The sequence below is a fragment of the Manis pentadactyla genome, chromosome X (assembly GCF_030020395.1).
Source record: "Manis pentadactyla isolate mManPen7 chromosome X, mManPen7.hap1, whole genome shotgun sequence".
NCBI lineage: Eukaryota > Metazoa > Chordata > Mammalia > Pholidota > Manidae > Manis > Manis pentadactyla.
In genome coordinates, this window is record NC_080038.1 from 137767701 (window position 1) to 137785012 (window position 17312).

The following is a 17312-nucleotide window of genomic DNA, read 5'->3' on the forward strand; positions in this document are numbered from 1 at the left end:
ATTTTCTGCCCAGTGGATCTATCCTTTGGGGTGAGTGGTGTGTTGAAGTCTCCTAGAATGAATGCATTGCAGTCTATATCCCCCTTTAGTTCTGTTAGTATTTGTTTCACATATGCTGGTGCTCCTGTGTTGGGTGCATATATATTTATAATGGTTATATCCTCTGGTTGGACTGAGCCCTTTATCATTATGTAGTGTCCTTCTTTATCTCTTGTTACTTTCTTTGTCTTGAAGTCTATTTTGTCTGATATTAGTACTGCAACCCCTGCTTTCTTCTCACTGTTGTTTGCTTGAAATATGTTTTTCCATCCCTTGACTTTTAGTCTGTACATGTCTTTGGGTTTGAGGTGAGTTTCTTGTAAGCAGCATATAGATGGGTCTTGCTTTTTTATCCATTCTGTTACTCTGTGTCTTTTGATTGGTGCATTCAACCCATTAACATTTAGGGTGACTATTGAAAGATATGTACTTATTGCCATTGCAGGCTTTAAATTCGTGGTTACCAAAGGTTCAAGGTTAGCCTCTTTAGTATCTTACTGCCTAACTTAGCTCGCTTATTGAGCTGTTATATACACTATCTGGAGATTCTTTTCTTCTCTCCCTTCTTGTTCCTCCTCCTCGATTCTTCATATGTTGGGTGTTTTGTGCTGTGCTCTTTCTAGGAGTGCTCCCATCTAGAGCAGTCCCTGTAAGATGTTCTGTAGAGGTGGTTTGTGGAAAGCAAATTCCCTCAGCTTTTGTTTGTCTGGGAATTGTTTAATCCCACCGTCATATTTGAATGATAGTCGTGCTGGATACAGTATCCTTGGTTCAAGGCCCTTCTGTTTCATTGTATTAAATATATCATGCCATTCTCTTCTGGCCTGTAGGGTTTCTGTTGAGAAATCTGACGTTAGCCTGATGGGTTTCCCTTTATAGGTGACCTTTTTCTCTCTAGCTGCCTTTAACACTCTTTCCTTGTCCTTGATCTTTGCCATTTTAATTATTATGTGTCTTGGTGTTGCCCTTCTTGGATCCTTTCTGTTGGGGGTTCTGTGTATTTCCGTGGTCTGTTTGATTACTTCCTCCCCCAGTGTGGGGAAGTTTTCAGCAATTATTTCTTCTAAGATACTTTCCATCTCTTTGCCTCTCTCTTCTTCTTCTGGGACCCCTATAATACGGATATTGCTCCTTTTAGATTGGTCACACAGTTCTCTTAATATTGTTTCATTCCTGGAGATCCTTTTGTCTCTCTCTATGTCAGCTTCTATGCGTTCCTGTTCTCTGATTTCAATTCCATCAATGGCCTCTTGCATTCTATCCATTCTGCTTATAAACCCTTCCAGAGTTTGTTTCATTTCTGCGATCTCCTTTCTGGCATCTGTGATCTCTTTCCGGACTTCATCCCATTTTTCTTGCGTATTTCTCTGCATCTCTGTCAGCATGTTTATGATTCTTATTTTGAATTCTTTGTCAGGAAGACTGGTTAGGTCTGTCTCCTTCTCTGGTGTTGTCTCTGTGATCTTTGTCTGCCTGTAGCTTTGCCTTTTCATGGTGATAGGAATAGTCTGCAGAACTGGGACGAGTGACGGCTGGAAGGACTTCCTTTCTTGTTGGTTTGTGGCCCTCCTCTCCTGGGAGAACAGCGGCCTCTAGTGGCTTGTGCTGCGCAGCTGCGCGCAGACAGGGTTTCTGCTTCCTGCCCGGCTGCTATGGAGTTAATCTCCGCTGTTGCTGTGGGCGTGGCCTGGCTCGGGCAGCTACTCCAAAATGGTGGAGTCGCGTTGGAGCAGGAGCTGCTGGGAGGCTATTTATCTCCGTAAGGGGCCTCCCTGCTCCCTGCAGCCCAGGGGTTAGGGTGCCCAGAGACCCCGGATTCCCTACCTCTGGATTAAGTGACCCGCCCTGCCCCTTTAAGACTTCCAAAAAGCACCCGCCAAAACAAAACAACGACCACAAAAAAAAACAAGAAAAAAAAATTTTTTTAATTAAAAAAAAAAATTTTTAATTAAAAAAAAAAAAGGTGGTCTTTCGTTTTTCTTTATTCTCCGGTGCCAGCCTCAGGCCTCTGCTCACCGGTCTTTCTGCCCTGTTTCCCTAATATTGGGGTCCCTGTCCCTTTAAGACTTCCAAAAAGCGCTCGCCAAAACAAAGCAGCAAAAAAGCAAAAAAAAAAAATGGTCGCGCGCTTTTCTTATGTCCTCTGTCGCCCAGCCTCCAGTGCCTGCTCACTGTTGTTGCTGCCCTGTTTTCCCAGTATCGAGGGCCCTGCGCTCTGGCCCGGATGGCTGGGTCTGGGTGTTCGGCAGCCCTGGGCTCCGTCTCCCTCCCGCTCTGCCTGCTCTTCTCCCGCCGGGAGCTGGGGGGAGGGGCGCTCGGCTCCCGCGGGGCCGGGGCTTGTATCTTACCCCCTTCGCGAGGCGCTGGGTTCTCTCAGGTGTGGATGTGGTCTGGATATTGTCCTGTGTCCTCTGGTCTTTATTCTAGGAAGGGTTGTCTTTGTTATATTTTCATAGATATATGTTGTTTTGGGAGGAGATTTCCGCTGCTCTACTCACGCCGCCATCTTCCGCCCCCTCTCTCTGTTAATTTTTTTATACCACTTCAAAAAGCAACTCTTTCTTTTGGGGATCTTATGTTTCTCTCATCTGTACTTCACTAACTTCTGCTTTGATCTTTGTTATTTCCTTCCTTCTGCTAACTTTGGACTTTGTTATTTTTCTAGTTCACAGAGATATAAAGTTAGGTTGTTATCTGAGATCTTTCTATATTCTCAATATATGCATTTATTGTATAAAATTTCCTCCAGAGAGCTGCTTTTGCATCATCTCAGAGGCTCTGGTGTGTTGTGTTTCCATTTTCATTTGTTTTGAGATTCTTTTTTATTTCTTTTGATTTCTGCTTTGACCCATCGGTTCTTCAAGAGTGTGTTGTTTACTTTCCACATACTTGTAAACTTTCCAGTTTTCCTCTTGTTTATTTCTAGTTTCACACCACTGTGGTCAGAAAAGATACTTGGTATCATTTCAGTCTTCTTAAATTTGCTAAGACTTATTTTGGGACCTAACATATCTTTCCTGGAGAATGTTCCATATGAACTTGAGAAGACTGTATACTGCTGCTGTTGAATGGAATGTTCTGTTTTTGCCTGTTAGACCCATTTGGTCTAAAGTAGAGTTCAAGTTCAGTGTTTCTTTATTGATTTTTGTCCAAATGATCCATCCATTGGTGAAAGTGGGGTATCAAAACCCCCCACTATTATTGCAGTGTTGTGTATATCTCCTTTCAGGTGTATTAGTATTTACCTTATATATTTAGGTACGCCAATGTTGGGTACATATATATTTACAATTGTTATAGCCTCCTGATGAATTGATCCCTTTATCATTGTACAATAACTTTGTCTCTTGATACAATTTTTGGGTTAAAGTCTACTTTGTTTGATGTAAGTATAGCTACCCCTGCTCTCTTTTGGTTTCCTTGCATGGGATTACATTTTTATCACTTCATTTTGAACCTATGTGTGTCCTTAAAGTTTAAGTGAGTCTCTTGTAGGCAGTATTAGTTGGCTCTTATTTTTTAATCAATTGAGCCACACCATGGATTGGATAATTTAATCCATTTACATTTTAAGTAATTATTGATAATGACTCACTAATGCCATCTTACTGTTTTCTGGCTGTTCTGTATTTCCCTTATTCCTTTCTTCCTCTCTTGCTATCTTCCTTTGTGTACTGATGATTTTCCATAGTGGTACACTTTCATTCCCTTCTCTTTATCTTTTGTGTAACTGTACTAGGTTTTTGATTGGTAGTTACCATGGGGCTTACATAAAACATCATTAGGGATAGCTTGGCACCAGGCTTCCACACAGGGGAAATGTTCTAAGCCTGGGGAAATGATTGGTAATCCTGAAGAGAGACAGCAGGTCAAGTGCGAGCTGCTTCTCTAGCAGATTGCATGAGAAAATGATCAAATGGGACTCTTTCCTGGCTCCTCAAAGATCATTCCTTTAATCTAATTGGCTGCTAATACCATAGGTAACTAACTTTACTAGGTACCCTTTCTCCTGTTCTCCAGTGACTATATGCTCTGCCATTATAGCAGTAATTTGGTTCAATATCTCCCAAAGTGACACAATTTCGATCAGAGTAATTTGGAACTGTAATGGGCTTTCTGGGGCTAATCTTTGGGGGATCCTTGAGTCCTGAGCATCTAAAATCCCCTATGGTTTGCTTCATTATTTTGGTCAAGAAACTGAAAAGTAACTCATGTAGGTCAAGCTTAATCAAACCATTCCAGATTCTCAGTCCACCTTATTAGAGACTATTCAATCTCTCAAGAATCTATTCCCTTCAAATGCTATTTCCTCACCCACTCCAACTTCAAAGTCACTTCCACTTTCCTCCTTTCCCTCTCATTATCCCTCAGATCCTCTACACTTATCCATGTCACCTTCACTCCAAGTTTCAACTCTCCTTATATTTATACACCTTTCCCTAAACCTAAGTCTACTTTGCCAGGCCCCCAGCTTCTTATAGTTACTCATCATCATAGTCCTATGCCCCTGGTTCTCATCCCCCAAGAACAATAGCTACAAGAATTCAATTGCCTTGTCAAGCTGTTTTTTAGATTTGGTCTGGATCTGACTTACATTCTAAAGTAAAGGATTTCCCTGCTCCAAGAAAGAACAACAAGAAACTTTCTACACAATATAGGTTAATGTTAGGGGCACATTCTCCAGGGCTTCCAGAACTTTGTCAATTAGTCTAACTCCTCATAAGACCTGGAGAAGCTTCCCTATGGTTGAAGAATGCTAATGAGTCACAATTAATAAAGACAAGTAAACTGAAATACAGAATCTATCACAGAGCTAAGGAAATGAGAGAAAAAATTTTAGATTCTATCCCCATGCATTTCCCACCTAAAACTGACTGATCAAAGATTCAAGAGTACAGATAGCAAGGAGATGAATCAATTTCTCATTATACATAGCATTCAGAAAACATCTGGAAATATTATTTAGCCCTAACCCTAGATGAATGCATGACATCTGCTTTACTTACTGGTTTTATTAATGGAATCTGTGAACAGAGAGACTATTCAAAAGCACCATGTTCATCGGCAAAATGACCCTCCCTCTGAGATTCATACTTTAGTATAACAGCACAGAGATGTACAGACTGATAAAGCTAAATCTACGCAACATAAATCAATGGCTAACTGAAACAACTTGAGAGAAACCAGACCAGGACCTTAGAGCCACCCTACACTTTCCTAAAAACTCCTGCAGATGAGGACACCTGAAGGTGTTGCAGGAAAAAGGCACACTGAGCTAAAGTTTATGCAAAAAGAAAAAAAATCCAACTAACTGAAGAATCTTAATGACTCCCCTCCAGGGTTCTGCTCTTTTCTGTCCCCAGATAACCTTTAAAAATGGGTGAAATGATATTCCTAAGCTACTCCACCCTTAGTGCCTCACATTTTTCCACAATAGTCTCTTAGAGTAGCCAAATCATCTCAATGGTGGAGTGAGTTAGTTAAATGGATAATTTACCATATGCTTTTCCCCTTTCTAAGTCCCTTTTTCTATCTCTTAGATATCATAATGGCCAATGTAGTTTTTTAAAAATATTCTGTGATCTCTATTAATCTGTCAGGCAGAGGTTTTCTTAGAATGTCTTATGTTCTGAATTTGCCTAATCCTTGAAGAGGACTAACCATTGAAATCCAGATCTCCTCCCCACTCACCTTTGCCCTCTGTACGCTATGATAGATCATTCTAGTTTTCTACACACACACACACACACACACACACACTTCTCCAAGTCTTTGGCAGTCCTTACATTCAGAACATGCTTACTTGCATTCTGAGTTTCTACATGATAACAGACATAGGACTTAATGGAGAGGCATTTTCCCTTAAAAGTGGAAATAGACTCCACTATGCTCCTCCCTAAGCTACCTATGTATTCTTTAATACCTCAAGCAACTAAAAATCTTAGGCCTATTATTTTAGGGCTCCTTAAAAAAGAACGTACCCCCCTATTCTCCATACGCAAAAGCCTAATGAGAAAGTATCAATTAATCCAGTATCTCCAGCCCATAAATAGAATGGTAAAATCTAGGTTCCCTTTGATCCCAAATCCTAATACCATACTCGCTTCTATATTCCCTGACACTGCTTACTTCACTTTTGTTGACCTGTGTCCTGCCTTCTTCAGTGTACTCCTCCACCTTGATTCCCAAAATCATTTTGTCTTCTCCTGGAAAAATCAACAATACACTTGGGTAATTATGCCTCAGGGATGTACAGGAGTCCCTACCTATTTTTTTTCGGCCATTAAATACAAATTTAAATAATCTGGTTTTCCCTTGTAATTCAATCCTCATTCAATAGAACATTGTAATACTTACTGATAGATAACCAATACACAGGATTGGTCAGAGACATAGGCTTCTAGAAACAAAATACAACTATTTTGTCTTCAGTTTCATTATCTAAGACATGACATCTCTCTTGAGGGAAAAACTTTGTCCTCAGAGCACATTAAGACATTCTTCAATTACCCTTTACTACAGTGAAGAGACAATTCCAGGTTTTTCAGGATTAGTGGTTGTGGATTCCTAAATTTCTCTGCTATAAGATCCCCTTTATATAGTAAGACTGAGGAAATAGTGTCTGAATCCCTATTACAGGATTTATCCTCTATAACAGCAGCTGAATCCTTTCAAAATCTTCCTTTCCTCTGCCCCCACCTTGGGGCTTCCAAATTATTCTTGTTGTTGCTAGTCATGAGTGGCTGGTTATGCCAGGGTGGACAGTAAGAACACTGTCCTACAAAAATTTGAGGTTGTTTATTTTGGTATGTCTAGTGGTTCCCTGAGGGACTAGCTCCAATACTTGCCTTCATATTGACACTGGGCTACAGTGGCATCCCATGGACATTTAGCATGTAACTGTTCTAAATGCCACAGAAGAATGAATGTTAAACATTTAAAATGGTAACTCTTATGTTTATTTTACCACAAAAATTGTGCTGTTTTCAGTGCTTTCTTATAGCCACATCATGATGTATTTTGATTTTTATTCAATGAAAGCTCTCTTAGTTTTTGAAGAGATAGATGGCAAAACAATATGGGCAGGTTACACAATTCATCAGAAAAAAATTTTCTTTACTTCAATTTCCCAGCAGATTCAATCATAACTTCCTCACCAAATCATCCAAACTAAATCAAATTTAGCATTACTTCCAAATGCCCACTTTACCTACTATTGCATAGTGCTCTCTGATCCATAGTACCACATAAATCAGGTAACATGAGACACATACACATACTTTGTGAGTAGTGAAATTTTGCCCAACCACAATAGAATAATCTATTGGCAGTCCTTCAAAGTAACCATATAATATATGCAGATGACTTGTAAATGCTAAAACATTACACATAAAACATTTTACACTGGATGTATGAGAAAATTCTGGCAAGACAAAGACTTTTGAAAAATATATGTGGGAGTCAGATATCCAGGAAGCAGTCAGAATCAGTGTGACTATAGTAATTTTAAATAGCACAAAAAATTCTGTTATTAAAATAGACATTGAACTTTCACAGTGGTTTCTGTGGGAAAGACTATATCAATTACTCTTAAATGTATGTTATCTGCCCACAGAAACATACACTACAATAATGAGTCAGAAGAAAAGGAACTAATTAATTTCTACCATTGCATGTAAAACTTCAGATGATGCTTAAATGAAGTTCAGAGTTCATAAGAAGAAAGGTAGGAAAAATAGAAAGAAAACTGAGGACTGCAAATGAACCAATCCCTTAGTTTCCAACCTTCAAATCACCTTTTATGTTTGCTTCCTCCCTGGGCCTTGCAATGAAATTATTTTTCCTACTAAACTGCATTTAGTAAGTCATAATTAATTCATGCCATCTGTATTATTACTATTTTCCAGGTTCATTGTTGATTCAGATTTTAACCAACAATCCATAATTATGAAGGTTTTATAATAATATTATGAAGTCACATATATCATTGTCATGTTTGTGATAAGCTATAAAGTCAAGCAAGCCTGCAGAAACTTATGTACTACTCACTGATACCAATCATTTAAATGTGGCCATCAATCTGTGCTCAAGTCTAAGATTAGTCACACACTGGGCATGTTTAATTGGAGTACTGTGACTATCTCACATGGGGCTCTGCTCTCCATAACTGGTGCACCAAATACCCACCCAGAAATTTCTATGATGTCATCAGGAGCCAATCAGGTGCTTTTTCTATGATACAAATTTGATTTGAACCAGCCCAAAAGCAAAGATATTTGATACTTTGATTAGTTTATTCAGCCTCATGATGGGAACATGTACAATAACCATAAGGATTTTGAAATACTGGAAATAGTTGCTTATTCTTTTATTTTTATACACATGTAAAAACAAGGATATTGAATAACTAAGTTTTTAATTAAATGGAAAGCACCAGGATTATATGGCAACACAATAATTTAAAGACAGAACACAAAAAATTGTGTTAGACTTAAATTTAAATAAAATACAGTCAAAGTAGTTACTCAGTTCACTGTGTTCTTATAGCACATATTACAAATCATTATTTTAGGAATATCATTATATTCCCATAATTTTCTTATCTTTCTGATGTCAGTACATATTGCAGCACCTGGTAGGCAGTAGGTGGTTAATGTATATTTGTTGAACAGAGAGCTTTGTTTTGCCCAGCGTGAAGAATGTCAGAATGTTCTACAAAAAAAGACAAAGAGGAATGTTGTTTCCTAAGACAAATGAAATGAAATGCATATAACAAAGACATGAGAATGTCAAGGGCGCAAAAGTAAACCTCAGTACTTCATCTAAACATTTAAAAAAAACAGTTACATGATGAGATTCTTCCTTCCCCTTGGGCACATTCATGCTCAATAATGACACACAATTCTACACTTGAATCCCTAGTGATTAGAAGGGAGGCTCTGAAATCACATAGATCTGGGTTCACAGCCTGGCAATGCTACCTAGTTTGTGTTTAGGAGCAAGTTACTTATTGTCACCAAACGACTTTTCTCATCTATGAAACTGCATGATACTACAGGCCTCAAAGGGTACCTAAAGGCCAGACATACCGCAGAACCTTTGAGGTCTTAGCAAGGTATTGGTGATCAAATAAAATGCAGGGCACTTGGTTTTCTAACCAAAGGAGATGTATTTGTATCTTTTTGACCTTCTATCTCTTTCTATAACCTATCCTAATATCACTCCCTAGCCTCCAGGCATTGTAACAACATGTAAGACCTTCAAACAAGTATCTTGATTGGCCATAACTCAAGGATAGCTCTATATTGCCCCTTTCGCATACCATTTTCCTTTCAAGATTACCTTCCTTCAAAAAGGCATAAATGACTTAACAAAGGGCCTTATGGTACAACTTCAGCATGCACTTTATCAGTAGCTTCCTGAGTCAGTCAGTAACGATGATATTCAGATGCACATTGCAAGGTGCACAACTTTTTCCACAATCATCACCTTATTTCATTCTCTGTTACACACACAAACACATACACACACACAGCTATAAAATAGGCAGAAGGGTGTGAGAACTGAGACAGAAACCTCCTCCCAAAATCACATATAATAAGAAAATATAGCAAATAAAACTAATCCTGAAAGAGTGACCAGAAAGATGTCTGTGACACACTGCCTACATCTGGGGAAAAGAGAAGACCTCATAGAAATGGGTAAAGTAGCAAAGCCATTATCTGGCTGGACCCAAGCCCACTCCCCACCTCAGATCACCAGTGAGAGGAAGAGAAATGGAGCAGGGAGGGGGTGAAGGCCTAGGACTGCTGAACACCCAGACCTGGAGATCTGCTCCAGGAGTACGAACCTACATTACATGGTGCACTGCAGATTAGTGGGGTTGGAAATCAAAGACAGGCAGAGTACTTGGAGAGACTGAGATTCCAACCACTTGTGGAGAACAGGTACCAACAACTGGCCACTCTAGAACAAAAGAGAGGCAGGCACTTTGAAAGATTTCCCAACAGTGAGAAAGTTAATAAAGTGGGCAAGGATTACAAAGAGCTTGCTGCTGAGGAGAAAGGACAGGTGGACAAAATCATCCTGGCTCACTCAATCCAGCAGGTTGGGAACTTTAAAGAGCTTCAGGCACTCCATTCCCCTGGCTGGTAATGCCCACTGAGGTGCCCCCACCACAATACATAACCTGCCACTCCTTCCTCCTGGCCAGCACTAGTTAACAAACCTGCTGCCCCTATCATTCATTGCACCACGTCAGCCAGACAGTGGCCCTGCCTATAGCAGCTACAGGGCCATAACATAGAGGCTCCTCCTGATGTTCTTGGCCCATGGGCCTTGGCAGTGGAGGCAGGCACTGCAGCCAGGAAGCAGAAAAGAACTTTTGTCTCCCAGCAGGCACCAGTGCCACTTGCCTGCGAACCCTGACATTGCTCCAGGTGCTGGACAGCTCCAGAAAATAGAGCTTCTGGGCACTAGAGAGCACTGCCTATACAAAGTTATTATTATATATTATTCAATATAAATATCAATAAGCAAAAGAACCTAGTACAAACCAAAATCCCACAAACACCAGAAAGAGAGCCAAGTAAAACTGAAATCACCAATATTTCTAGTAAAGATTTCAAAATAAAAATCATAAACATACTCATGGAGCTATAGAAAAATATTCCAGACCTCAGGGAGGACTCCACGAGATAGAAACTATGAAAAATACAATATCTGAAATGAAATATACAATGGAGGGATTTAAAAGCATATTAGATGAGGTAGAGCAGATGGTAAATTAAATAGAAATTAGAGAACAGGAAAATCAAGAAGCTGACACACAGAAAGAAAAAGGGATCTCTAGGAATGAAAGAATATTAAGAGAATTGTGTGACCAATCCAAATGCAGCAATATTCACATTATAGGGGTACCAGAAGAAGAAGAGAGAGAAAAGTGTCTTTGAGGAAATGATTGTTGAAAACTTGGCCAATTTGAGGAAAGACATAGACTCTTAGGCCATAGTAGTACACAGATCTCCCAACACAAGGGACCCAAGAAAGACAACACCAGTACATATAATAATTAAAATGGCAAAGATCAAGGACAAGGAAAGAGTATTAACAGCAGCAAGAGAGAGAAAATAATCACATACAAAGGAAATCTCATCAGGCTATCATCAGACTTCTCGGCAGAAACCTTACAGACCAAAAGGAAGTGGCATGGTATATTTAATGCAATGAAACAGAAGGGCCTTGAACCAAGAATACACTATCTGTGAAGATTATCATTTAAATTTGAAGGTGGGATTAAACAATTTCCAGATAAGCAAAAGTTAAGGAAATTTACCTCCCACAAACTGTATTCACCATGTATTTTGGAGGTACTGCTATAGATGGAAGTACTCCTAAGGCTAAATAGCTGTCACCAGAGGAAATAAAGAAACAGTAAAGTAAGTACACAAATTAATTACTAAGCAAATGCAAAATTAAATCAACTAGCCAAAATGTCAGTCAGGGGAAACACAAAGAGTACAGAATATGACAAGAAATATATAAAGACTGCAGGAGGAAGGAAAAAAAAACAGAGGGGGAAAAAAAGAACCTTTAGATTGTATTTGAAGTAGCATACTAAGCAAGTTAAGTTAGACTGTTAGATAGTAAAAAAGCTACCCTTGAACCTTTGGTAACCATGATTCTAAAGCCTGCAATGGCAATAAGTACATACCTATTGATAATCACCATAAATGTAAATGGTCTGAATGCACCAATCAAAAGACATAGAGTCACTGAATGGATTAAAAAAAAAGACCTGTCTATATGCTGCCTACAAGACTCACTTCAAACCCAAAGACATACACAGACCAAAAGTGAAGGAATGGAAAAAGATATATCATGCAACTAATAGGGAGAAAAAAGTGGGAGTTGCAGTACTTGTATCAGACAAAACAGACTTCAAAACAAAGAAAATCACAAGAGACAAAGGACATTATATAATGATAAAGGGGTCAGTCCAACAAAAGGATATAACCATTATAAATATCTATGCATCCAACACAAGAGCACCTACATATGTGAAACAAATACTAACAGAATTAAAGGGGCAAATAGAATGCAATGCATTCATTTTTGGAGACTTCAATACACTATTCACTCCAACGGACAGATCAACCAGACAGAAAATAAGTAAGGAGACAGAGGCACTGAACAACACATTAGAACAGAAGGACTTAACAGACATGTACAGAACACTCTACCCAAAAGCGGCAGGATACACATTCTTCTCAAGTGCACATGGGACATTTTCAAGAATAGATCATATTCCAGGCCACAGAAAGAACCTCAGTATATTCAGAATGATTGAAATTGTACCAACTAGCTTCTCAGACCACAAAGGTATGAAATTAGAAATAGATTATATGCAAAGAAAACAAAAAAGCCCACAAACACATGGAAGACTAACAACAGGCTCCTAAATAATCAAAGGATCAATGACCAAATAAAAACAGAGATCAAGCAATATATGGTGACAAAGGAAAACAATAAGTCAAAACCGCAAAATCTATGGGACACAGCGATGGTCATTATAAAATGGAAGTATATTGCAATACATGCCTACCTCCGGAAAGAAGAATAATCCCATATGAACAGTCTAAACTCACAATTAAGGAAAATAGAAAAAGAAGAACAAATGAGGCCCAAAGTCAGTACAAGAAGGGATATAAAAAGATCAGACCAAAAATAAATAAAATTGAAAAGAATAAAACAATAGAATCAATGAAACTAGGAGGTGGCTCTTTGAGAGAAATAAACAAAATAGATAAAACCCTACCCAGACTTCTCATGAAAAAAAGAGAGTCCACATACATAAACAGAATCAGAAATGAGAAAGGAAATATCACTAAGGACACCACAGAAATATAAAAATTATTAGAGAATACTATGAAAAATTATATGGTAACAAACTGGATAACCTAGAAGAAATGGACAACTTTCTAGAAAAATACACTTTCCAAGACAGACCCAGGAAGAAACAGAAAATTGGAACAGACCAATTACCAGCAATAAAATTGAATTGGTAATCAAAAAACGACCTAGGATCAAAATCTCTGGACAAGATGGCTTCACTGCTGAATTTTATGAAACATTCAGAACAGACCTAATACCCATCCTCCTTAAGGTTTTCCAGGAAGTGCAATAGAAAGGAATACTTTCAAACTCATTCTATGAGGCCAGCATCACTCTAATACCAAAACCAGGCAAAGACACCACAAAAAAAAGAAAATTACAGACCAATATCCCTGAAGAACATAGATGCAAAAATATCAACAAAATAACAGCAAACTGAATTCAAAAATATATCAAAAAGATCATCCATCATGATCAAGTAGGATTCATCCCAGGGATGCAAGGATGGTATAACATTTGAAAATCCATCAACATCATCCACCACATCAACAAAAAGAAGGACAAAAACCACATGATTATCTCCATCGATGCTGAAAAAGCATTTGACAAAATTCAACATCCATTCATGATAAAAACTCTCAACAAAATGAGTATAAAGGGCAAGTACCTCAACATAATAAATGCCATATATGACAACCCCACAGTCAACATCATACTTTACAGCAAAAAGCTAAAAGCTTTTCTTTTAAGATCGGGCACAAGACAAGGATGCCCACTCTCACCACTTTTATTCAACATAGTACTGGAGGTCCTAGCCACCAGGACCTAATTCCCATCCTCCTTAAAGTTTTCCAGGAAGTGCAATAGAAGAGAATACTTTCAAACTTATTCTATGAGGCCAGCATCACTCTAATACCAAAACCAGGCAAAGACACCACAAAAAAAGAAACAACACAATGAAATAAAAGTCATCCATATTTGTAAGGAAGAAATTAAACTGTCACTGTGCAGATTACATGATATTGTGCATAAAAAATCCTATAGAAACTACCCTGAAACTTGTAAAACTAATAACTGAATTCAACAAAGTTACAGGATACAAAATTAATACACAGAAATCTGTTGCATTTCTATGTACTTATGATAAACTAGCAGAAAGATAAATCAAGAAAACAATTCCATTTTCAATTACGTGAAAAAGAATAAAACACCTAGGAATAAACCTAACCAAGGAGGTGAAAGACCTATGCCCTGAAAACCAGAAGAAATTTGTGTGAGAAATTTAAGAAGAAACCAATAAATGGAAATACATGCTCATGGATCAGAAGAATTAATATTATCAAAATGGCCATCCTGCCTAAAGCAATCTACAGAATCAGTGAAATCCCTGTCAAAATACCAACACAATTCTTCAATGAACTAGAACAAACAGTTCTAAAATTCATATGGAACCACAAAAGACCCTGAATTGCCAAAGCCATCCTGAGAAGGAAAATTAAAGCTGGGGGAGGTTTATGCTCCCTGACGTCAAACTCTACTACAAAGCCACAGTAATCAAGACAATTTGGTACTGGCACAAGAACAGACCCATACACCAATGGAACAGAAGAGAGCCCAGATATAATCCCAAGCATATATGGTCAATTAATGTATGATAAAGGAGCCATGGATATACAATGGGGAAATGACAGCCTCTTCAACAACTGGTGTTTGCAATACTAGACAGCTATATGTAAGGGAATGAAACTGGATTATTTTCTAACTCCATACACAAAAGTAAACTGAAAATGGATCAAATACCTGAATGTAAGTCAAGAAATCTTAAAGTCTTAGAAGAAAGCATAGGCAAAAATCTCTGAATGTAAACATGAGCAACTTTTTTCTGAACACATCTCCTAGGCCAAGGGAAACAAAAGCAAAAATGAACAAATGGGACTACATCAAACTAAAATCTTCTGTAAAGCAAAGGATACCATCAGTAGAATAAAAATGCATCCTAGAGTATGGGAGAATATATATGTAAACAACATATCCAACAAGGGGTTAACATCCAAAATATATAAAGAACTCACTTCAATACCCAAAAAGTAAATAACCTGATTAAAAAATGGGCAGAGGTATGAACAGACACTTCTACAAAGAAGAAATTCAGATGGCCAACAGGCACATGAAAAGATGTCCACATCGCTAATCATCAGGGAAATGTAAATTAAATCCACAATGAGATATCACCGCACACCAGTTAGGATGGCCAACATCCAAAAGACAAGGAACAAAAAATACTGGCAAGGATGCAGACAAAAGGGGTCCCCTCCTACACTGTTAGTGGGAATGTAAATTAATTCAACCTTTGTGGAAAGCAATATGGAGGTTCCTCAAAAAACTAAAAATAGACATACCATTTGACCCAGGAATTCCACTCCTAGGAATTTACCCAAAGAAAACAAGATATCTGATTCAAAAAGACATATGCACCCCTATGTTTACAGCAGCGCTATTTACAAAAGCGAAGACATGGAAGCAACCTAAGTGTCCATCGGTAGAGGAATAGATAAAGAAGAGGTGGTACATCTACACAGTGGAATACTATTCAGCCATAAGAAGAAAACAAATCCTACCATTTGCAACAACATAGATGGAGCTAGAGGGTATTATGCTCAGTGAAGTAAGCCAGGAGGAGAAAGACAAGTACCAATTTCCCTCATTTGTGGAGTATAACAACAAAGCAAAACTGAAGGAACAAAACCGCAGTGGACTCACAGACTCCAAGATGGGACTATCAGTTACCAAAAGGGAGGGGTGGGGGATGATGGGTGGGGAGGGAGGGAGAAAGGAATTGAGGGGTATTATGATTGGCACACATGTTGTGAGAGGGTCACAGGGAAGACAGTGTAGCACAGAAAAGACAAGTAGTGACTCTGTGGCATCTTACTATGCTGATGGACAGTGACTGTGGTAGGGTGTGGGGGGTACCCGATAATATGTGTGAATGTAGTAACCAAAATGTTGGTCATGTAAAACCTTCATAGGATTGTTTATAAATGATATCTTAATAAAAAATTTTAAAATAGATAAACAAATGAACAAACTAGGCAGATGGCAAGAGAGGTATTATTGTTTCCGTCTTTTGGATGAAGTATGAGAAGATACAATACTGCAGTAGAATAAAGCATGGACTTCACAGTCAGACCTGAGTTTTAATCCTGGCTCTTTACAACCTTGAGCAAGTTACTCAAAGTACTGTGCCTCAGTTTTCTAATCTTTAAATGGGAATGGTAACGCCTATTCTCAAAGAGGTATTTGGTATATAAAATGAGATGATAGGAGGCCTCCAACACATGGTCACACTTATTATGAAGTCCCAGAGAAGTAAAATAACTTGTCTCAGTTTATCTTCTTAATAACAGGACCTAGACTAGAACCTAGGAGGCCTAACTCCTAATCTAGCAGCTCTACAAATAGGTATTGCTGGGCTTTTACATTTAACAGATGTGTCTTTGCTGGTTTCCTATGGCAACTAAACATCTATTGGGTTTTCTTCATTAGTTCAAATCCTCAGAAATACACCATGTTTATACAATATGAAACCAATCATTGTAACAGTGATATATTCAATTGAAGTGTGGCATTGTTCTCATGGCATCAATTTTAATTGTTGTGGAGTTGCTATTATAGTATCAGATATTATGCCAACAGAACAGTTCAAAGATCCGTTCATTTGCTCACATGGAAGATCTGCCCACAAAAAAATTCTGTGTCATTAAAGGAACTATACTAACAGCATCTCAGGCAGCAAAATCTCACAAACTAAAGGCTAAAGTGAGAATTTTAATGTCTTTATAAATGCATAAGTATATTAACTGTGCAAATAGACTCATAAAAGGGAAATAAAATATCAGAAAATCTAATCAAACTGTTTTACCACTATTTGAAGAGTAAATCAGTATACTGTACACTTGAAAAGAACTGGCATACATAGGAAATACAACATAAAAAGGAAATTTATCTTTTCAACCTAGTGAGTAATTCTCATTTTCAAAGATCCACCATTTGAAAGATGTTCCCTATCCTTTAAAAAGCCATGGCTTTTGCCAATGAGCTTACGATCACTCCTTTTTAGGTAAATATCAAGATTTTAAAGAATTTTATAAAACATTAAGGCTTAGGGGATTCAAGATTGTGGCATGAGAGGTGAGACAGATAATTCCTCCCAAAACCACATATAGTGTGAAAATATAGTTAATAAAACTAGCCCTAAAACAGCAACAGGAAAGAAGGCTGCACCAGACTGCATACATACCTCACGAGCAGAACAGACCTCACGAAACAGGATAACATAGGAAAGGCTTGATCTGGCAGGGCCCAAGCCCTTCCCCTAC